Genomic DNA, 24,460 nt, shown 5'->3' on the forward strand with positions numbered 1-24,460 from the left:
GAGCTGGAATTTTGATGGGGATTGCATTGAATCTGTAGATCGCTTTTGGTAAAATGGCCATTTTCACTATATTAATCCTGCCAATCCATGAGCATGGGAGATCTTTCCATCTTCTGAGATCTTTGATTTCTTTATTCGTGGACTTGAAGTTCTTGTCATACAGATCTTTCACTTGCTTGGTTAGAGTCACACCAAGATATTTTCTATTATTTGTGACTGGTTTTTGATACTGTTTTAACTGAAAACTTTTTTAATTTCATCTTCAGATTTTTCCCAAAGTGTATAAAAGGTAACAGGCTCCAGTCTTTCACCATTGACTATAGTGTTGTTTGTAGATGTCGGATAGATGCCCTTCGTCAGATTGAGAAAGTTAGAGACTCTTTTAGAACAGCAGGCATCAGGAAGGGGCCAGGATTAAACAACAAAGCCAAGCGATGCTGCAGGGAATGTAGAACACTATTCTTCATAGGAGTTGGTAGAGACGGTGGTTAATAATGAAGCAGTAAAATGGACGGAGATGAGGCAGCATCTACCATCCCACACCTGATGAGGAGACAGCCAACAGTTGCCAGCGACACTTTCTGATGACCCCAGGAAGTTAATGAGTAGGGTGTACAGAGGAGACAGTCAGCAGAGAGAGGCTGGCTTACCTTGAAGGGTTGGTTCTCAGCTCTAAAAATGGCTTTTGAAAATATTCAATCTAGTTACCAGAACCTATCACATATCTAATGATGGTTTGAAAAATCCCTTTTATAAAACGCTAAGTATTTAATCCAGTACTTGTTACAAAATATACCCAGTTGCTTTAACTATGCTGCCTAGGTCTAGGAGATGGTAAAGTTGCTTGCAATCCCAATGGCCTCAACTCAATCGCCAGGGCCCAGACAATTGAAGGCAAGAACTCACTCTGTCAAGCTGTTCTCTGGCCACCACACACATAAAAAAATAAGTGAACACGGCTGGGTGTGGTGGTGCACATCCTTTAGTCTCAGTGCTCAGGAGGCAGAGGTAAGTGGATCTTTGTGAGTTTGAGGCCAGCCTGATCTACAAAGTGAGTTCCAGGATAGCGATGGCTATGTAGAGAGACCCTGTCTCAAAAAACCAAATAAATATTTAAAAAATAAACAAGCATAATGTGAAAGTTAAAAAGAAAATGTATTACCTAAAATCTTTCAGGAACAAAGGGGGATATAAGTAAAAAAAAAGCAAATGCATGTTGATCTAAATAGGCGAAGGATGTCGCACAGGAGATAATCGCTGTTTTTAAAGAGCAGCCGGATAGTGTTTCTCACAAGATAATCTCTGGGGTGCAAAGGGTTTCTTCCATTCGTCTGCTAAGTCATTGGCCAAAGAGTTGAGATTTCAAAGTCATTTAGTCTAATCTCTTACCTAGAGCCTCTGACATGCCTTAGCGATAAGAAACAAAAGTAGTCGTCGTGTCTAGCCTATCTGTGGTACTTACCACGTGTCTCATAAGATTCACTCCTCCTGATCACTTCACAACCAGGTACTATCACATGCCCATTCTACAGATGAGGAAGGCTGCAAACAGGAACATGGACATCTACCCGACCTCTCGCCTAGCAGTTCCTCTCTGGAAAAGGCATACCTTGTGAAGGTTAACTCTATGGTTTTCCTCTGGGACAACTCCCACCTATTTTACTTCGATCTGAGCTGTTTCCTCTCCCCAAATGTCAGGAATCCCCACCAAAGCCTCAGCATGTCCTTTTAGTCCCTTACCCTTCCTATGTGAAAGCGAAGTTCCCCAGAAAGCATCCCTTGGCCTTACTCTAAAGGTTACTGCCTGAATCATAAATTTGTTTTTATCCTTTGTGTCCATAAAGGCCCCAGTTACCACATTGCTTCTTCCTAGGGATCTGGAACTCTGTGCCGATAATAATTCAAGTTTCTTTAACAAGTAGGCAGTGGTTGTGTTGTCCAGGGGACATCGTTCAATAAACAGGCTGTGTCTCAAACCTCCCCGATCTCCACTTATCTCTGAAACTAATTACCTTGCTAACTGCAGAGGCTGTGTAGCCATGCTAATTAGCTGTGGGATGGCGGCAATCCTCTGCTCTCAGGGGAGAGTCCACAGTGTGGAGACAGAAATGGCAGCTCTGGAAGCAGGGTCTGCGCTTCTTTGAGACCAAGTCCGAGAAATTGTCAAAATAGCACTTAGCAGGGAGATGGACTTGGATGCAGATTCCTCCTAGTGCTGAGCACGGCCATTAATTAAGTTTCAGAGAAATAAGGAGAAACAGAGACACGGAGGGTACCCCATTAACATTTTACCCCTTTTTCTGACTAGTAATGTGTATGCTAATTTCCTGCCCAGTACTTCTATTAACCATAGTCTCTAAGGGGAACTTGGACAAAGCAGATTAGCCAACATGATCCCTAATGACAACATTTTCCTCCATAAATCATGCTAAAGACAGCGCTGTTTATCTGTTCAACTTTAACATTTTCTTGTGAAGCAGCATCATGGAGGCCATCAAGTTTTCCTCACAGAAAAGATCCAGGACAAACGTTCTTGGTTTTCTGCCAACCGAGGTCAGTACTGGGATTTTTTTTTTAACTTTCCCATTCGGTTAGTTATAACATTGCCCTTGGAAGGAGCTCTTTTACAAAAGACCTATCAGGGAAGGGACAAGCTATCTCCAAGTAGGAGTTGAAAGATCACCAACATTTTCATGAGCGGTGAGCAGCAATGTGTTCTATGAATTTCAAGCCTCTCCATAAGAAAGGCTTCAAGAAGTAGTCTGGAAGCTTCTGGTAGCTTCTGGTTGCTGTAACTGTACCAACCCCATAATACTACCTCCCGCCCATAATAATCTCCAAGCCTTCATGTGAATTAGCACCCTTCTGCACTGCCCCATTCCTCCATGATCAAGGGAGAGTGGTGGCTGGACAGATGGGACAAGGACAAGTCATAAAGAGGAGCCCCTGCTGCACTTTGATTAAGAGTACCCCAGAGAAGGCCTGACGGAGGGCTGCACATCTTTAATCCCCGAACATGGGAGGCAGGGGCAGGCAGATCTCTGTGAGTTTGAAGCCAGCCTGGTCTACATAGTGAGTTCCAGAACAGCCAGGGCTGTTACACGGAGAAAGCCTATCTCAATAAATTAACTAATTGGTTGACTGATTGATTGATTGATTGATTTTTAATAGGCTCCCTAGAGCCCTTAGTTCTCAGCTTACAGCACTACCAAGAAGTCCTGGAAACTTCAGGAGATGTGATTTGGTATAGAGGAAGAAAATTAGATCATTGAGGGCATGCCCTGGAGGGGATATCAGTACACTGGGCTCTACTCTTCCTTTCTCTTTTGTTTCTGGCTTCCTTAAGGTGAGAGCCTTCTCAGCCATGGGCTCCTATCAGGAGAGTACGGCCTCAGCACAGACCCAAAGCATCAAAGCCAACTGAAAGTGCTGGACCTTTCCTCCTTCCATGTTGACTCTCTCTGGTATTTTGTGATAGTTAAAGGATCCTGGTTTACAAAGCTCCCCAATCAATGAGAAGCAAGAGCAGCTGGATGTTTTCCTCAGGAGGTCTTCAAATGTCTTTGTGTTTTACAGCTTCCTGTGGAGGGAGGTTCTCAGGGAAACGCAATGCACGGGAGGAAACCTCTCAGGGCCAGAGAAGCTGGAGCCTGAATGTGATGGCTGGCGAGCATAGCCTTGAGTATGTGAGTTACCATGCGGCATCCACAAAGCACTTCGTCATCATCACACACTCCAGGACATGAAGTACAGAACGTTCTAAAGCTAATGGGAAGAGCAGCCAATTTCCTGACCGTTCATCTCTGGATCCTTTTTTTTTTTTTTTTCCATTCAGTAAGCAGCCAAAACTCACTGCAAAGAAGCGGCTGCAAAGGTCACGCAGGAAGCCCTCGCCATCTTTAAGTAATTTCTTATGCGCAGAGGAGGAATGTGTTGGAGCAGGGAGAGGATGTGATGTTTCTCTTCAGTGTCAACCTGAAAGGCATGAGGCCTTTCTCAGCTCACTGCTGCTGCCTCCCGCCTGCTCCTCCTCTCTCTCCCCACCTGCGTTCGAGCATCGCTCGCTTAATTCCAACGTATCGCATTACGTCGGCCGTAAGAGCATTCATTATTGATTTGCTGGCTATCGTAGCCGGTGGACTTTGTTACTAAGGTATAATAAGCAGGAAACTGGCCTCTCGTTAGATAATTCCATGTCTTAGGGATGCATCGCTTCTGCGTGAGGATACAAATCTAAGAACAATAAATCCTGAAAGTTAATTGAAGGTGAAATCAAGAACACGTTGCTTCGTATTCGAAATCTGCTCAGGTCTTTTTCCGTAAGGCAGGTGTGCAGACAGCACCTCGTTATGGTAGGGGGAAACCCCAGGAGGCATTCTCTATCCCTGCCTTAAAAACAGAGGAGGGCTAAGACTTAACAGAGCAGGGAAGGAGTCCATTCCTGTACACGCAGGGGTGTTGAGAACTTCTGGTGAAAGTTCTGTCTCATTGGTTTTGCAGCTATTCAAAAGCACACAGAGCCATCTGCTGCACCTGACGGCCACTCGGGCCAATTTCCTGATGTTGGTAGGGTGGGCACCAAGGCTACCCGGCCCTCGCTTAGAAGACAAAAGGTAGAACTGGCTGGGACATTTAAGGTTACTGAATTATAGTTAGCCTCATAGCAGAAGACAGTGGAAGCAGCTGTCATTCGATTTCTTCAAAGTGACAACTGACACCAGAGGCTTGTGAGAGAGGCTGGCACTCTGGTGAGCTATAGGAGGAAATAAATTAGGCAGTCAGGAAAGAAAGCATCTGAGGAAAAAGAAGGAATATTTGCAATGGACCAGATACTTGAGATCCACGACAGGCAGTCGCAGTTTTCCGTGGCAAAGGAACCCATCCTTAGGTGGATCCTCACCACATCTCACCTTCCTCATGCTACCTGTGCCTAGACCTGGGCTTGCCCTGCTGATAATGCCTTCCACAGAAACTGCACTTCCTGAAGCACTGTGAGCACCTGTTATGGACTCTCAGACAAGCTCCCTCACTCTGGGCCCTGTACATGTTCTTCCCAGAGCTAGGACCTTACCTCACCCCCAGGACCCTGACCCTCCAGGATTCATGGCCATTAGCTAGGTACAGTTCTCTCCTTTAGTTTCAGCAATGTTTGCTAACTAACGCCTTGCTATGGTGCAGTCTAATGGTTAGTGTTTAGAAGAACAGCTCTGCCCAGGGACTAAACCACTACCCAAAGACTATATATGGACTGACCCATGGCTCCAACTGCATATGTAGCAGAGGATAGCCTTGTTGGGTACCAATGGGAGGAGAAGCCCTTGGTCCTGCCAAGGTTGGACCCCCAGTGTAGGGGAATGTGGGGGGGCAGGAAAGGGAGGTAGATTGGGAGGAGAAACACCCTTATAGAAGAAGGGGGGAGGGAGGCTTATGGACAGGAAACCTGGAAAGGGAATAACATTTGAAATGTAAATAAAAAAATATCCAGAAGAAGGAAGAGGAGGAGGAAGAGGAGATCAGTGGATTCTTAGCAGACATCCTCTCTGACTGGATCCTAGGGGTTTCAGACTCCAGGGCTGCATTTATTTGTGAAGCCCCGTTCTTCTTCCTTGAGGCTACATTCTCTCACACGGTTCTCTTACCTGTCATGCACAATGGCTGCTGTAATATCATCCTGCAGGTGAACAGATAAATCTGAACCCTAGCATTAGCCAGGGATCAGGTAGAACAGGGCTTCCTTCCATCTGTAGGCAGGGAAGAATTCTCAAATCCTCAGAAGGGATGTCCCATGATGCTCTGCGGTTCCAACGCTCCTGCAAGCTGCAGAAATGCTTTGTGTTTCTAATTCCCAGAAGGTGCCTCAAAGTTTTGAATGAAAAGTCAAAGGCTTTTCAATATCCCGAAGGGAAATTGGATGGGATCAGGTGGTTGTCACAAACTTCTAGCTTCTCTCTGAGCTTGCACCTTCCTATCTGTTGGGCTGGCATGATCACAGAGTCACTCAGGCAAGAAACACTTGCTGAACAAAAACACCAAGTTCTCGTTCATTTCTCTACCACAGAATTCAAGGAGTACAGGAGAGAGGGAGCAGGATTTTTGCTTCTTGTACCATAGTCTGGTGCTGAATCCAAACCCTCCATTCTACTTAACAAGAGACCAGCATTTCCACTGTGGTATGTCTTCATATCACGCTTAACACTGGGGAGTTCACAGAACAGCTCTAGGTGAATTAGGGGGAAAAAAACAAAAACAGAAAATGTTTTCTGGGATTTTCATGCTTCAACCAGATGGTCAACATAGAAAGCAATTGTTTTATATTACCAAAAATTTTAGTTTTCAAAAGTACAGTTTAGCATTTATTTCAGGGCTACAAAGTTTGCAAGATGTGTGTATGGCAGGAAATTTTTCTTCTATTTTACACAGAATTTACTTCTATGTAGCATATAGCACCATTTCCTTAATCATTTATATACTAACTCTTTTACTCACCCAATCTTTACCTATACATCCATCCATATATTCATCCATCCATCCATCCATCCATTCACCCACCCACCAACCCATCCTTTATTTTTTCTATCTTTAATTTGAATGGCAGCCATCTTTTTCTTCTTTTGCCAGGGGAGAGCGCGAATGCAGTCCCCCCCTACCACAAATTATGTAGTCGAGTTTTCCGCATTTGGGTAAATCGCAGGGGTCAGCACATCCAGAGTGCAATGGATAAGCCTGACCCTGGGAAAACCACCTTCATGATCATGGTATCTCCCCTGCCGGGTAAGTAGATCCATCTTTTTGACTTTGTGCTAAAGAAAGAAGTTCCAGATTCAAGGTGGACAGGATAAGAAAACACTTCTATTTCTTCTCCTTGGATCATCCCTTCCGTGTTGCTCAGGACCCAACCAGAGAGACAGAAACCCCAGGAGGTAGCACACAAGAGATTTAACACACCGAGAGATTTACCAGATGGAATGGTTTATGTGGCTATGGGGCAAGCTAGGCAGGTCCAAAATCCCAGAGAGCAGCATCAGGACAAACAAGCTGGAATTCTCCGGCACTGGCTGAAGTGTTGGGGCTCAGGCAGACTTTTTCCTCCTTGAGGAAGCATCAGCTCCACTCTCAGTCTTGTGGCAGACCAACCGGCCTCTCTAGGGCACTGTCACTTGACTAAAATCAGCTGATTATGGTCTTCAATCACAGGCAAAAAAATGCTTTCACAGTAACTCCTGCTTTAGTGTCTGGACAAGTGACGGGAGCGGAAGTCAGGCCGACACATCAAACGGCTATCACACCATCCACAGGAATCTTCAAGCTCACTGTCTTACTTCTCTGAAACTATTAAGTGCATTCATTCTATTTCAGTCATTCAGACCATAGTCGCCCTTTGGAATACAATTCACATTTTAAGATCCGTGACTGTGGAACACCTCTACCTTTGATCTTTCCTACTCCCTTATCCCTACCAAGAGTTCCTTCATGACCATTCTATTCCGATCTTGGCTCCTGTAACCTGCTCCTCTCCTCATCTAGTCAACCTGAATCACACTCCACTGTCCTGGCTAGTGATGTCACAATGGGGGTGTGCCCACTGTGACACTTCTTCTTAACCTACCTGTCTTTTAATATCGCTGCTGGGAGGTATCTACAGGGCTCTCTTCTTCCTCTCTCTTTCTCTTGATAGCCTAGAAAGTTGTTAAATGAAGTCAAAGACTGGTACCACAATAAATGTGTGTTGTCACTGGAAGCCAGTCTCTTTTGCCTATGCTTGGCACCTAGCTTACACCCTGTAGCTGTTTGTATGATGAATGCTAATCATTTTCCAAAAAAAAAAAATGCTTGCATGAGACTGTCTGAAGTAGCTCCCGGGAACCTGCCCCCAGTTGATTCTGATTGGTAAATAAAGATGTCAGCAGCCAATAGCTGGAGAGGACAGACAGGAGCAGGATTTTAGGATTTCCTGGTCTTGAGACCAGGAGAAGGAGTAGATCCACCACGTCAGGAGAGTGTGGAGGAGAGGAGAGACCCCGGCCTGGGAGGAGTGGAGGACAGAGAGGTATGGCTGCTATACGAAGGAGCTGGGAGAGCACGGCCCAGAGGGCTGCCCAACTGAGTCTAGAGCAGCCAAGATAGAACATTAATAAGTAATAACTCAGGATTAACAGCATGGAGGTTAGGCAGTGACCCAGCTATTGTGATGTTTAAGACATATTAAAATATAAAGGCTGTGTATATGTCTATCATAGACCATTGAGGCAGGTGGCGAGCCTGCCGCCGAGATTTATTAATATTTATTTCTACAACTCCCAGTGACTCCTATCCATGTGTCAAAGCCTCTTTTCTCTGAGGTGCCCTGGTGTGGGACAGTAAAACCATGCCAGGAAGCTTAGTAAGGTCTGAGACCCAGAGACTCGGTGGGTACACACCTAAGACTGGTGACTCGCTCCTCCTTGCCAGATTCCTAGCCTGGAACACGAGCCATACTCCTTGTATAAGGAAACGTGACCTGTGGTCACATAGGCCCAGAACAGAGTTCTCCATGCTCATGAGGTACCTAGAGGCCCTGAGGCTTTAGCCAATAATCTTCCCTTCCCAGACATTCCTCTCTGAAACGGTTTTTAATCTTGGGTCCACCCTGAGAAGCTGGTACGGTATGCATCCATTTTCCACTATAAACAGTCATTAAACAGTTTAGAACCATGAACTGTTTCTTCAAGAATCACATTGGGGAGCGTGGGGGGGGGTCTTCAACTACCCAACTGCAGCCTAAATCTCCCACAGAAGGCCTCTCTGAGCTTCCAGTCACAACCATAGTCAAGCTAAGGACAATGACTGCTGAGGTAAGCCAGAGCTCCCCTTTCCCCTGGCCCTGGGCTAGACACCGTCCTCAGCCTGCAGGGGCCCTGCCCCTGGTCCCAATTCCTTGCAACTCAGTGAAGCCTAGATGTCCAAGAGTTTGGAGGCCTCTGGTGCCGGTCTCCTTTCAGGCTGTGGATCCCCAATACTTCATTCCCTACTTCTCTGTGCGGTTCTTCAGCCACAGCTTGGGGCCTGGAAGCCAGGGAATACCAGCTTCTGCTTTCTCACATCTCTGACTGCTGTCCCACCCCTGAAGAGGTGTCTCTGTACTTCTCTGAATCTGGCGGTGACATACGATAAGCACAGTCAAACTCTCCACTCTTTGCCTCCCAAGAGGCCAAGCCCTCAGGCAGGCTGAATTCAGACCAACACCTTGGCGTTATACAGACTGAGACCACAGGATGTGAGCTTTCTCTTCATTCCTTCCTCTTTCTAAAGCCCCCCCGTGTCTTCTCTCCTATACTCTGCTTTCTCTCCACTTACATAACCAATCCCTTCATCCTACCCCCTGAAGCTAACCCCATACTTTATTAACTATTTCACAATTCTGTCTTTAGAGCCCCTCTCCTCCTCTTCCTCCTCTTCCTCCTCCTCCTTCTCCTCCTCCTCCTATGTCTTTGAAGTCTTTTCTTCCAGTTTTACATCTTTCTGTCTTTAAAACTATAAGCAACATTTTCTGTTCTAAAAAGAAGTTCAAGAGAACAGACGCCTTCTTCATGTTCCTATTCCCGCAGAAGCTGTTTTCCTATTAGACATCCTTGGGGACCAATCTACATACTTTTATCAGCCCCTGGTTCCTTGATTCTCCCTGGAAACACACCATTGCCTTGAGTATCATGACCTAAAAGTCATCCAACCCAATGGCTTTGTCCTGCTTAGGTTTTTGCCAATTCGACTCAACCTATACTCAAATAGGAAGAGGGACCTCAATTAAGAAAATACCTCAGTTTGCATGGAGTCTGCACGGCCTCACTGGTGTAGTGCCACCCCTAGGTAGGTAATCCTAGGTGGTAGAAGAAAACAGGGTGAGCAAGCCATGGACTGCTGCCTGTGCCCTGGACTACTCCCTGCCCGACCTTACCTACCCTTGGGGTTTGGAGGTGAGGTAGCTTGGAATCAACAACACAGACACCAGGAGCAGGCGAGAACCACTGCAGCAAACTCATCGGAATGCTGCTGCAAGTCCCTTTAATACCCTCCACCCGCGCCCCATTGGTCTGGAGAAAGCATCTCTTCTAAACAGCAGTTCCCGATTGGCTGGCATCGTCTCTCAGGGCAGTCCTCAATTAGGTCCTCCTGCAGGAGACACCTTTGCGGCTGCGCAGCCCCAGGCGGTTGTGTAAAGGTGGCCGAAGCCTGTTTCTCCTACGATGGAGGGCAAGCCAGTAGGCAGCCTTCGTCCTTGGCCACTGTTTCAGTTCCAGCCTCCAATTTCCTCCCTGAGCTTCTTACCCTGACTTACCATCACGAGTACGAACTGTAAGGTAGAATAAACCCTTTCCTCTTCAAGTTTCCATTGCTCGTGGTTTCTCGTGCAACAATAGAAAGTTCTCGAAGGCAGGCTTTTTATAACCATGGACTGCTAACCAATCTACTCCTGATTCCTAGGTCTTCCTTGACTTTCTGGACCACTCCACGGCTTCCTCCTCTTACGAGCAATTCCCTTGCTCATACATCTTTCAAATGCGGCACTCCTATTCCAAGGGCTTCACCAGCACACTGTAGAAGGATGGAGATGTGCGACAACCAGGGTGTGTGTGTGACTGCAAAAGAAAATTATTAAAAGTGTAACTACAAGGACACTCTGTGTATGTGGAAGGAAAGATTTAATATGGAACCACAAGCCTTCCAAGAAATACCGTGTATGTAGAGAACGCTGTAAGTCAAATCCTTCAAATCTTAGACATAGGTCATGCACTGTCTTTAGTTGGCGGGAGCATCTTGGTGGAGGTTTCATAACCACCGAGTATGTTATTTGGCCACCATTGCAGTTGTATAATGAAGGCCTAATTATTACTCAGTTTCCCAGGAGAGGAAGCTGAATGTAAGGTGGATTCTTAGACTAATGCGGTGTTCCGGTTACCTAGTCCTACATAAAATCTACAGCACGCCCGTGGTGTGAGAGTGACCCGTTTTTTTTTTAAACGATCACATGAGTGGACTGGGGCTCAGCTGGACAGTTCTCTTGCAGGCGTCACTTGGGACATCATCGGGAAGCCGCCTCAGATGGTGGCTGAGGCTGGAGTGTCTTTGATGGCTCACGGTCACATCTAACACCTGGCTGGGGACAAGCTAAAAGGTTGGGCTCAGCTGTACTCCAGGGGTGTCTGGGTCTCTCCCCATCTACTCTTCAGACCTCTCCCTGTGTCTGTGTAGGGTACTGGGATTTCTGAGAACTCCCTAAAGAGCAAATGTCTCCTCAGGGCTTAATCCTGTCACTGCCGACACATTCTGCTGCTCGGTGCAATTCACAGGCCCAGCTCAGGTTCAAGGGACAGGAGGCATGTTCCCTGAGGGGTGACCACAGTAAGCAGATGTTGCACTTGTCTGAGAAATGAAGCTTGAATTCAATGAGGCAGTGCGCGGGGTGTGTATGGGTGTGTGAACATGTGTGGGGGTGGGGCACTAGGCCTTATTGTCACATGCTGAGGTAGGAGGTTGATGTGGGTGTCTGGATCACTTTGCTACATTGTTGCTGTTGTTGTGTTATTGTTACTGTTGTTGTTATTATTTTAAAGACCAGGTATCTTGATTTACAAAGAAGCTAAAAACTGTGACCCATTTCTCAGGTATAGGACAATCAATATGTGTCCATGTCAAGTCCAAGGTAATGTAAATATTGGACTTGTCAGAAAAGACCATTATAGTAACTCTTATAATTGTGTTCTGTCAGTTCACGTTAGTTACAGTACATCACTGTGACCAACACCTGACAGAGAACATGGAAGTGTGTGTGTGTGTGTGTGTGTGTGTGTGTGTGTGTGTGTGTGTGTGTGTTATTTTGGATTAAGAAGCAGAGCCTGCAGGCTAGAGCCATGGCTGGGTCTAACTTTCAATGGCCCTCTCTTAGTGACCGACTTCTGCCACCTAGACCCCACCTCTCCAAGGTTCTATAGCCTCCAAAGTGTCAGCACCAACTGGGGGAGAAACAGTCTGAAAATGAGCCTATGAGGGAGATTTCAGGTTCAGACCACAGCACGGGTGTGTAAACCGCTTATTTATTTACAATCGTTATGTGCATTGTAGCATAGCAAAATATCTATCAGTAAAGAAAGGGAAATGCCGTGGGTTTGTAATTCTTAAAATAAAAAGTATAATTGGTAAGTAAATGTATACATTTGTCTCATTATCCCTCAAGAGAATATAAACTGAAATGGTGATATCACTTTTTGCTGTTTATTCATAAAAGGTTGATAATTAATAGTTAGAACAGAAGATAGGCCTTCGTTCATATGTCACTTACGAAAACTGGCTGGTTTGAAAATAAACGGCGAAGCAGTCCCACTGATTTGGAAAGTACTTAATATTATGTAACGAGAGCTATAAAATATTCATATCATTAAACATTAGTGATACCAGCTTAGGACATTTACATAAATTAAGCTTTTCATTTGTTACTCGTCAGCATGCAAAAATCATCTTAAAGGCGATGCTGAGGAAAACAGCTAACTTAGAGCTTTTGGGTAAATTGGATATAGAAAATTGTACAGCTACTGAAATATGGCTGTAAGCACTATGGAACAACACTGATAAATATAAATGAGTAAATATATAATATAACATATAGTATATATAATATAATGTAAAATATCATATATTTACTATTTTTATATACTGGGTATAATATGTAGTAATTATATAGATAGTATATAAAATAATAAAAATATATAATAATAATTCTATCATATATTGTATAACATAATGTAAAAATATAATGTATTTACTATTTTTATATATTGGGTATAATATGTAATAATTATATAGATAGTATATAAAATAATATAAATATATAATAAATAATATTCTATCATATATTGTATAATTATATAATTATAATGTTATATAATATTATATTACATATTAATACTATAGTATTGATATGATAATAGATATGTAATTATATTATGTGTTGTTGTTATTATAATATGTATATATAAATAAGTAGAAATTAATTAAGCAGTCCAGAGAACTATATGCCTACTATAATCACTCTCTAAATGCATTTTAAAAATGAGCAAAGATGGGTTGGGGATTTAGCTCAGTGGTAGAGCGCTTGCCTAGCAAGTGCAAGGCCCTGGGTTCGGTACCCAGCTCCAAAAAAAAAAAAATGAGCAAAGATGGGGCTAGAGAGATGGCTCAGTGGTTAAGAGCACTGGTTGGTCTTCTGAAGGACCCAAGTTCAATTCCTAGCACCCACATGGCAGCTCACAACCGTCTGTAGTTTCAACTCATGGGACTCCAACACCCTCACACAGACATATACGCAACCCAAGCACCAATGCACATAAAATTAAAACAAATAAACCAGTTTTTAAAAGCTAAAATGAGATAGTAATGGTGTAAGGGAGCTAGGGCTATTCCATTTTAAACCGTAACATGCGTCAGTTTGGAAAAAAAAAAAAAAAAAAGTCTAGGCAAGAGTTTGTAAAAGTCCGGGGTTGGACCAGGGTCACTGAGGAAAGCATTGCTTGAGAAGAGGATTCAAAGCCTGACTTTTGGCTGTGAGAGATGCGGGAGGGAAAGATGCTCAATGTACTTGGGACGTTAGCTTCTCCTGGCCAGAAGCTCCGCCCACTCTCAGCAAACACAGAGAGAGGGCGGGGTCCAGTCTTACTGTGCCAGACTAATCTGACTCCTTAAATGAAACATCGGAAATGGGAGAGATCAGTAAGACAGGCACCGATGTTTATTCCTTCAGAAATGAGCTGCAGAATCCTGGAGTGGACTGTGCTTCAGAAGATTGGAAAATAAAGAGACCATGCCTGGGAAGACCCTCAGACAGAAAGGAGAAGAACGGGAAACAAGAACAGAATCCGGAAAACCCAGAGCGAGTCGAGGGGCCAAGGAAACACTCAGAAGTGCAGTCTTTCCTGAGCACCATGAAGACCTGAGTTCGGATCCCCAGCATGCACATAACAGAGCTGGTTGTGATTGACTTCCTGACGTTGGGGGACAAAGACAAACAGATCTCAGGGGCTCACTGGCCAGCCCTGGTCTAGCTGAAACGGGGAACTACAGGCTATTAACTATCAGCCTTTCATGAATAATTAGTGAGACATCACATCATAATTTCAGCTTATATTTTCTTGAAAAATAGTGAGGTAAATGTATACTTTTGCTTACCATAGCATTCGCTTTTCTTTGTAGACGGATATTTTGCTATGCTACAATGCACATAATGAGTGTAAATTAATAAGCGATTTACACACCCGTGCTGTGGTCTGAACCTGAAATCTCCTTCACAGGCTCATTTTCAGACTGTTTCTCCCCCAGTTGGTGCTGACACTTTGGAGGCTATAGAACCTTAGAGAGGTGGGGTCTAGGTGGCAGAAGTCGGTCACTAAGAGAGGGCCATTGAAAGTTAGACCCAGCCATGGCTCTAGCCTGCAGGCTCTGCTTCTTAATCCAAAATAACACACACACACACACACACACACACACACACACACACACACACACACACACCCTTCCGTGTTCTCTGTCAGGTGTTGGTCACAGTGATGTACTGTAACTAGCGTGAACTGACAGAACACAATTATAAGAGTTACTGTAATGTTCTTTTCTGACAAATCCAGTGTCTCCATTATCCCAGAAATGTCATTGACGCGTATTGATTGTCCTATACCTGAGAAATGGGTCACATTTTCTTACTTCTTTGTAAACGAAGAAACCTTCTCTTGTGATTACCTAATGCAGTCGCAAGAGAGCCCTCACTCACTGATTCCCCCTGGGAATTTAAAGCTATCTTATGAGAAAGGCTTCGGCCTCACTGAATGGCCTAAGAAGCTTTCTAATGCTTTGCTATCTCTCAACACTGGTACACTGGCAATCCGATTTTCCCATGAGTCTTGGAGGGGACAAATCATAGCAGCTATTGTTCTTAGCATTGTTGGTGTGAAACCTGAAGTTCCCATTGTCGTTCTTTGTGTGTGGGTTTGGTTTTAACTCTAGTTTAGTGGATCCATGAGAAGTAGTCTTCTGAAGTGGGTCTGGAACCAGTGCTCATTTCAGTAGATGCCATACATTTCCAAAAGCAAGTGGGACTTTCCTGTGCTTGTCTGAGCAGGGTCAGTGCAATTTTGGTAGCCAGTACAGGTCGGAGGCTCTAGTCCCCTTTTGATCAAACACCATGAGGATGTTGGTCGTACCATTGGCATCCCATGTTCTGCAATGAGCACATTAACTTTGAGAAGAGCACAAGAAGCTTTGAGCCATCCTGCTTTCTTCAGGCACACATGTTACTCACTCCTTGGTGAACCTGAGAAGAATGAACCTGACCGAAGGTCCCAAGAGAGCCGTATTGGGAGGCTTCATCCTGGAAATCCATTCAGGGGCCATCCCCACCCCCAACTCCCACTGGTGAGTTCATCACATAGGTGAAGATAGAAATGCATGTACATATTTCAAGGAACCAATATTCGCCCCACTCCAAAATGATGACTGTGTTAGTCAGCCACTGGAAACCTTGGACTCATAGAGAACAATGTGTAAAGTTTACATGTGTGTCACGTGGTGCTGGGTGTCTCGAGGCTGGCCCCACGCTTAGTCATCTCTATCTCTTCTCTTCTTTTACACCACACCCATCACTCATGTGGACCCATGACAGAAGGCTGGCTCACCTCAAGTGGGAGGACAGAGAATGTTAAACCCAATGCTACATTATTCAGCAAACATGAAACCGTGTTCTAACAGTGCTTTATCTTGGAACAGTGAAACAGTCAGTTCCCCTGTCTGAGAAGCAGCATCCTGAGTTGTAAAATCAGGATATTGTACGGGAGACACGGGTGAGAGGACACGGCATGGGCCTGTGGCCCTGAGACTCTCACGTGAACATAGGGAGACAGGATTGGCGTCTCACCTTCTCTTCCTAGTCTTTTCTTCCTTGAGAAACAACAATAGGCACTCCTCCTTAAAACTTTTGGAGTTGTATTACTTAAGACTTATTAGTTTCTTGGAGACTGGTAGAGAATTTTTTTGGGGGGGAGCTAGACCAGAAAATACAGTGCAGGCCGAGAGTGAGGATTTCAAACTTCAGAGGTCAGACTGTTGAACAATTAATACGAAGTGCTGGAAAATTCAAGAGGATATACCCTAAGTAGGGTGTGTCCTGTGCTGTCTCTGTGTAGTATGTGAACCCCAAGGAACTACCTTCACTGTACAGCTAGTCAGTGTTGAAAGGATTGGCCACATTCCTATAGAAAGCAAACACACTTGTGTGACTTTGGCATTCTTCATGTAGGATGCTGGTGGGTGACATGATGTGATATGATATGATATGATATGATATGATATGATATGTTGGTTCTTTAAGGTCTGTGACCAAAACACCAGACAGAATCAACCAGAGGGAGGGAAGGTATAATTTATCATTACATTCAAGAAAGCTTGACGGAGCAGCTAAGTTCGTAGTGACAAGAGCGTGTGGTAGAGGCTAGTCACAAGCTAGAGGACCAGAAAAACAGAAAAGCAGGACCAGAACCAAGGGTAGGGAGAAGCTTCTAAGGCGCTCCTCTAGTGATCCACTTTCGCCAGTCGGATCTTAACTGATAAAGGTTCCCTAGCCTCCCAAAAGAACCCACAACTGTTTCGAACACAGGCTGTCACAGTCAGGGTTACTATTGCTGTATGGAACACCATACAAGAGCAACTTGGGGAGGAAAGGGCTTATTTGTCTTATATTTCCGTATTACTGTCCATCATCATTGAAGGCAGTCGGGATAGAAAACCAAGTAGGGCAGGAACCTGGAGGCAGGAGGCGCGGCTTTCTGGTTTGCTCATCGAGACTTACTCAGCAGCCTGCGTTCTCATAACCTAGGACCGCCAGCCCAGGAATGGCACCACCCACAATGAGCTGAGCCATCACCCATCAATCATGAGTTTAAAAAAGGCCTATAGCCAGATCTTCTTGGAGGTGGGGTGTAGGACAGTGAAAGGCATCCTGGTTCCTGGTTGAGGAAGGCTAGAAACGCCAGTGACCCTGAAAGGGATGATAGGTGTTTCATCTGACTCCCGGGAAACCAAGCCTCATCACTAGCCATAGTCCTCCTTAGATTTGTGGCCATCAGTCATGTAAGGACAACTCCTCATGCTCCTCCAGTAGAGGACTTGACCTATGGTCATGAAAGCTCAAGACAGATCTCCATTATAATGAGGTACCTAAAGGCCCAGAGACTTAGCCAATCACTTTTCCTTCCCAGACACCCTTCCTTGCAAAAGGTATTTAATCTCAGGCCCACCCTGAGAAGTGGGGTATGGTTTTACTCATCCACTTTCCACCATGACAATAAACACCTTGAAACCATGGACTGGCTCTTCATCGGGATCCATTGTGGGGGGCCACAGAGATGTGGGGAGCCACAGAGAAGGCCTTCACCTACAGAGCTGCCATCTAACCTCCCAAAGAAGGCCTCCCTGCATCTCCAGCAGCAGCCACCACCAAGCTCAAATCTACCACCATCAAGCCAAGGACTATCCCTGTAGAACCAGCTGGAGCTCCCCCTCTTTTCCCCCTTGACCCTGGGCTAAATCCAGCCCTATGGGTCCCCATTCCATTCTCAGCCCTTCTGCAGCACTCCCATCGGCGCCTGGATGCCCAAGAGCCCGAGAACCTGACAGCCCTGGCCTTCTTGCAGGCCAGGAGGCATCCCAGCCCCTACCCCTACCCCTACCCCTACCCCCACCCCAAGCCAGCTCTGGCTCTGTCCCTCGGCTTCTTACGGCCTGACACCCACCTGTCCACATGGGATAAGTGGGGTCAAACTTCCTGTGTCCTGCCTCCCTGAACAGCCCAAGTCGGGTGACAGAACAGACTCGGGGCCCTCCAATAACCCTGCAGTAGGGGATACATTTTCTCACTCAATGTTCCCTCCTTTAGGATAACTCTAGCTTGTGTCAGGCTGACATAAAACTAGACAGTACACAGGCATGGGGGGGGGCATTTCCATCTCGAGCTGTAACAGATGTTGCTGTAACACACATGTTCAGATAGTTTTAATCACAGCACCCGTTTTGGATATGATAGAGAAATTAGGAAAAGAATCGATGAGGAGGAGAGCCCAGTGTCTCTAGTCCGTTCCCTCACACTTGAACATCTGTCTTCTCAGCTGTGGCTTCTGTGAAATGTCATGAGGCTCAAGTAGCATAATAGAGCTGAGGGTACCTGATAAACTGCTGAAGCCTTGGGTCACAAGGTGACGTTATTACAGGAGAAGAAACTCCCATCTCCTCACACCACCCGTAATGGACGGCTCACATTCCCTCCCACGGCGGCTCTTGTCATCTATCTTACTAAACAGTTGGCCCTCCAGCCTTCTTCCCAGAGCTCCCATCCTGACTGGATTGCCTGCTTGATATGTTCAGAGGAGTCTCTCAAAGCAACTTCAAACCCTATGGGTCCAGAAGTGAACTCAAAATTGTCCATCCTCAAAGCTGGTTCTCTTTTTAGCTGGCCCCTCCTTCACTCAATAAATGCTGCCAGCCACACCAGAAAATGGCGTCACCGTGGGCCATCATCGTGGTTCTATCCCTTGTTCTGTTGGGAGCTCTGCTTTAAGTAGGTTCAGGTTCTTCCCATTCCTCGCCCACAGTCAGATGGTGTCTCTCCCTTAGGAGCATCTCCATCCAGGCTGATCTCTAGTCCTGCCATGACTCCACACTGGTTCTTCAGTGCTCTCCCTGCATTCTTTCTTGACTTCCCGCTTCCTGTCCACTTGTTTCTCTGTTACAGTAACTTTTATTCTCCTGTTGTGGTTGTCTAGAAGCTTACTGCTTAGATACAATGTTACCGAGGCCTAGAATGTTTTCAGTCTCTGAGACTTACTGGGGAATAAGCTCACCCCTCCCTAGTTCTTTCTGACCTCTGACTAGCTGGTTCAACTCAGCTGTTCTGGATCAAAACTCCTCTCCAAGCTGACGGATTCAATCTAGCTTCTCTTGGTTTCTCCTGAGTTGCTCTGCCTGGCCTCAGACCAACTGGCAATCTGTTCTAATCTCTCTAATCTCTGGCTACTTTCATTCTCTGACTTGTTCTGCCTTCATTTATGTGTACGTTGTTCTCTTTGCAACCTGTCTTGTCCTAGTAAAACTGCCTCTCTCTCTCTCTCTCTCTCTCTCTCTCTCTCTCTCTCTCTCTCTCTCTCTCTCTCTCTCTCTTCTCTCTCTCTCTCTCTCTCTCTCTCTCTCTTTCTCTCTCTCTCTTTCTTTTTTTTTTTTTTTCGGAGCTGGGGACCGAACCCAGGGCCTTGCACTTGCTAGGCAAGCGCTCTACCACTGAGCTAAATCTTCAACCCCTCCATTTCTCTCTTAAGTAGCTTCCCTTTTCTCTCTCATGGGAGTTGGGTGTATCCTCTTCTGTCAAATCTTTCTCTGATTGGTCACTTTGTCTGCCACTGCCGCTCAATTACATATCACTTTCAAACATGGGCTTTTCTATTACAAGCTTTACCTTCGTGGTTTGGGATTAAAGGTATGGATGGACTAAGGGTGTGTGTGTGTGTGTGTGTGTGTGTGTGTGTGTGTGTGTGTGTGTGTGTGTGTGTGTCAGCCAGAAGGATTAAAGGCGTGTGCTAAGGACTGAACCATGCCACAACACCAAGCTTTTTTCCCCCCAGTAAATAACATAATCTCAGGGTTCACAGGGTGGTCAAATATCCTGCAATTTTTATCAACACGATACTTTCAAACTCCAGATCTGGTCATATCACTTTTAGGAAAAGAACACAGGGGACTTCACAGTATAGCCACTCCTCATTGGTCTAGCCTTATCGTGCTTGCTGCCTCCAAGCACCTTGTTCCTAGTTCCAGAACTTGCTACATTCCTTCTTGTTATCAACGTTTGTGCTTTTTAAAGTCCTCTGCGTTGGTTCTATATCTGCCTATCTTAGGCCCCACATCTTCTTCCCTTCCATAGCTGACCAGGGCAGATTTCTGTGCCTTCCATCTTCATGCATTGGGCTTCAGAGCCCTTTTCACTACTGTGGCTCTAGACTATAAACCCCATGAGGGCAGCAGCATGCCCACTTAGCTCCCCATCGCGTCCCCAGTGGGTGACATTTACCAGGTAATAGATTTTGGTTTCATTTATTTGACTCAGGGTCTCACCTACCCTGTGTGACTCAGGCAGGCATCAGACTCCTGGCATTTCAACCGACTCTGCTTCTCAAGTACTAAGATTATAGACAGAAACCACCATGCCTAGCGATATTCTTCTGAATGTATAAATGACGACATAGTTATCGATTATTTCTATTTCTTTCTTTTCAGAGGAGAATGAGATTCTGAGGAGGCGAGCACACCCAATTCATCTTAATACTTGCTGGCGTGTAGAACTGACCTGACAGAGAACAGATATGAAATGTCCGTTGATGGAGCAAATTAATTCCAAGGTTGATATATTATGGTGTGATGGGAATAGCACATGCAGATGGAGTTTATTTCAAATCTTCCCTTCCTTCATTACTGGTGAAACGTGGCTTCTGCATCTGTATTTCCTTCCTGTATTTGTTGTAACAATGGAGCTAGCTCCTGTAAAGGCCCTGCACAGGCCCTGTTTGCATCATGCAAACTCTCCCAGCATTTCTCTGTCTCCGAGTTATGTGTCTCAGCTCTCCCGCTGTGCTGGAGAGCTTAGCAGGGAGTCCTGTCTTCATTCTGTTGAGGAATAGAATACTTTGGCCCTAAGACTGACATGTGTTAGTGTCCTCCTTTCTCCCGGGAAGCTCATCCACTGAGACATTCTCTCCTCAGCTCATTCACACCTTTGATTACTCATTCACTGGAGCCCACCGTGCATGAAGCACTGGGTGTGTGTTGGGGGTGGGGAGTGGGTCTTGTGGTGTTCTGAGTACACACGTGAATAAATCATTTAGGTACAAGGGAAACTTGGTCAAGAGTCAATCAGTGTCACCCTAGAGATAGATGCTAGGAAGGAAAGGTAAGGAGGACTTGGTGGCTTTCCCAGAGAAGGGATGCTGAGACTGAGGTGAATGATGGGAAAGGATTGGTCCAGTAGAAAAGCTAGAGACATTTCTTCTAGGTAGGAGGACCAACATGGTTGAAGACCTTGAAGCCAGAGGGAACTGGAATCCAAAAGAGTTGACACACCTGAAGAGTAGGCAGGTACATGAGTGGATGGTATTGGTTGGAGAGGTGGCCAAGTGCCAGGTTCTTAAGCTTCTGAAGGGTTTGCTAAGTGTCCTTCACCTGTTGTGGCCAGAGAGTCAGACCAAAGCGTGGAAGGAAAGCAAGGAAAATTCAGTACAAATTCAAAAGCCGGACAAGAGGTGCAGCAAGCTAGTGGAATCAGTGTAGAAATCATGCACTTAAATCAGATAATGAAGGCTGAGAGAAATCAGGAGTGAAGTACTTAACACTAGCCTGTAGGCCCATGAAATTCTGGATGCAGAACCACTGGCATCTAAGCAGACCATAATCACCGTCCCCTATTGATGTGTCAACCACAGAAAGGTGTTAACATGCCCAGCAAGGCTTGGACACGCATCCTGGAAACATCCCTCTAGCCTTAAACTTGTGCAAATTAGTAAGTATATTGACAAGCTTGGCTTGAGTGAAACTGTTTAAATGTTCCAGGAAGGTTCAGAGAGCCACGGAGATCTAAGCAAGACACAGACTGGGAACAAAGAAAAGAGTTCGTGATACCTCTGGCTGCCAAGACGAGATTTAAATGTTCTGCACAATGCAATGGTGTGTTAGGTAGGAAGGGTGAGCATAGCAGACAGGGTGGTGAGCAGAGGAGGCCCACTGGACACCTGCAAGCGGATCGGCTGGGATCACAGGAGAGGATCTGATCATAACATCAAAGAGAAAGTTGATGTCCAGTTACTGTAGAGCACTAAAGAGTATTTCCCAAGCCCAAGAGCTGTAAGCGAAAGCTCTCAGACCAGACCGAAGATGGACCTAGAACTGAGTAAAGTCCAAAGCTGGTTTTGCAAACCCAGTGCTTCACAACTGAAGGATTACTGCTCTAACTGCAAAGGAGATGGAGGTGGGACACTCAGCCCCACCTCGTCAAGCAGGGAGAGGTCTGTGTGTTGTCGTAAATAAATAAAAATAAAGTAAAAGTAAAAATGTATAAACGAAAACCGGGGGTGGAATGTTTTCCCTCAGGGTGTTTTTCCCTGCTAGGGTTCCACACCTCGCTTCCCCAGATATCTTCTGGATATCTTGGCAGAAACACAACCCAGCCACACACTTTCTTATACTGAGCCTCTTACACAAACGACCATACAACTGGTGTATTTACCCTGCTCGCGTTCCACACCTCACTGCCCCAGATATCTGCTGGATATCTTGGCATAAACTCAGCCCAGCCACACTTACTTAAATTGAGACTCTTTCTTAAAAAAAACACACTCATTTAGCATTAAAGCAATCCAGCGTCTAGATTTGGCAGATCCACATTACACTGTCCTAATCCCAGTTCCCAAATTACTCATCCCTGCACCTTTTATTTACCAAGTCTCCAGCTTCTTCTCCCCCCTGGTACCTCTAACTCCTCTCAGTTCCCCATCGTCTCTCCAACTCCCTCTCTTCTTCCTCCTGGCTTCCTTCTCTAACCCCTCCTCCCTCAACTCTCAATCCTCACCCCCCCCTCCTCAGGTTCCACTCGCTCAACTGTCTCCAACTGTCAACTGTCAACCTAACCTCTGAATCTAATCCCCCTCTCACTCCCAACTCCTACCTCTGCCCAAATCTCACGCTCTTGCCTTTATTTAACAAATTCAGAGAAAACCCCAAGGCAAACCACAACATTTCCCCCTTTTTGTCCAGTTAAAAAACTTTTTCCTATACATAGGTGAACTAAGCATCATTATTACCATTCTGCAATTTATAAAACCAACAATACGCTGATCACCCAGTCCATCAATTTTGTTCATTAACCATGTCATCTATACTAAAAACTATACTTGACTATATCCTGGTTCTAGATCCTATGCCACCCTAAAACTACTCTAACAGATTTATCATCTTTCTCAATACTAAACCATTCGGGTTGTCTATGAGACTACTAGTCTCCAACCACATCAGAAATCCAAGAATGATTAATATTACCTGAAAACATAGGAAGCACAAAACATGGCTTCCAAGCTTAGCTTTTAATTTTATAAAGACTGCTGATCACCTGGACAGTCCCTTTATTCCTTAATATGCTGGAGCATCAGTCTTCAGCCTTCTGGCCCAGGATCATCTGACAGACCTTATCAATGCAGATTTTGAAGGGCTGATCACCCTGCCTCGCAGAGATTATCAATCGACTATTCTGCATAATTTGTTCCTTTCTGGACAGTGTCTTGTCTGTAGATGAATTGAAGCAATTTGCTCAGTGGCTGCGTTACCACGATTTGAGCAACTCCATTGATGCTCAAGTTCTTCTTCGAGTCTAAGGGCCCTGTCAGGGCAGACAAGTCTCTAGTAAAAATGATCTAGATGAAGAAATGTCCATAAACAGGTTATTCTTTGGACTTCTGATGCCCTTTGAAGATTTCCTATCTACATAGGCGTTTTGAACTGTTAAGCATAGAGTACCGTTTGGCCCTCTCTAATCAAGTATTTACAAAACCCATCTAAACTGACTTAGAACCATAACCTTGCCATCTGACCCTTAGCTGGTACTGGTTAATCAACTAAAAAATAATGTATAACAGCAGTTATAGGACCGGGTCTAAGACTTGTATTCTTAGATGCATAGTGGAGGCACAATGCCCATGTTAAAGTAGCAATATTAATCTCAATTATAAATCAACAAGAAAGTATACCATTGAAAACCTAGATTTGTGTAAAATGCATTCTATACCAATGAAAAGATTACAGCTTCAACTTTGTATCAATTACAAACATTTCTATCAATGTAAAATATAGCTGTAAAATTTTGTTTAAGAGTAAGTTTGCCAATCTATCTGTTTGTCTATTTCTCTAATTTCTATGTATTAATATATCTAAGAAGGATACAAAAAAGGAAAGGAAAAGTAGCAATCCCTGAGTTTACATTCTCTAGTTTCCCCTGCCCAAAGCTACATTTGTATTGTATCCCTTAAAAGAAAACTTATCCACAGTTCTTAAAATAAACAGAACCATCCACCCCAACATAAGGAAATGGGACGACGATCTTCCTTGTCTGCTTCTAGCTGGATTGAAGCGAAGAATTCCTTCTGGGGCCCAAGGGTATTAGGAAAAGTTGGCTTTGTCGAAGTAGAGCTAGCCGGGATTTGCCTGCCAGTCATTCTGTGCTGAGAAAGTTCATCGCTTAGCTGACATCTTGACTATGACAGTCTGAAGGGCTGGATAAGTAAGATGTCCATTCTGGGAAAGTTCTGAAAGCAGGCCTTTAAATCAAGCATCTTCAGTGTAATTAAGGGAGAATCAAACACGAAGT

At 45.0% G+C, this 24,460-nt stretch overlaps 1 non-coding gene across 1 annotated transcript; it reads right to left on the minus strand.

Annotated features, from left to right (window-relative positions):
* Nucleotides 1-6,615: 6,615 nt before the first annotated feature.
* On the minus strand, nt 6,616-6,779 carry LOC116914185. Its single transcript, XR_004389725.1, has one exon. It is a non-coding gene; the product is annotated as a U1 spliceosomal RNA (small nuclear RNA).
* Between the last annotated feature and the right edge of the window lie 17,681 nt (nt 6,780-24,460).

Source organism: Rattus rattus, chromosome 12 (genome assembly GCF_011064425.1).
Source record: "Rattus rattus isolate New Zealand chromosome 12, Rrattus_CSIRO_v1, whole genome shotgun sequence".
NCBI classification, from domain to species: domain Eukaryota; kingdom Metazoa; phylum Chordata; class Mammalia; order Rodentia; family Muridae; genus Rattus; species Rattus rattus.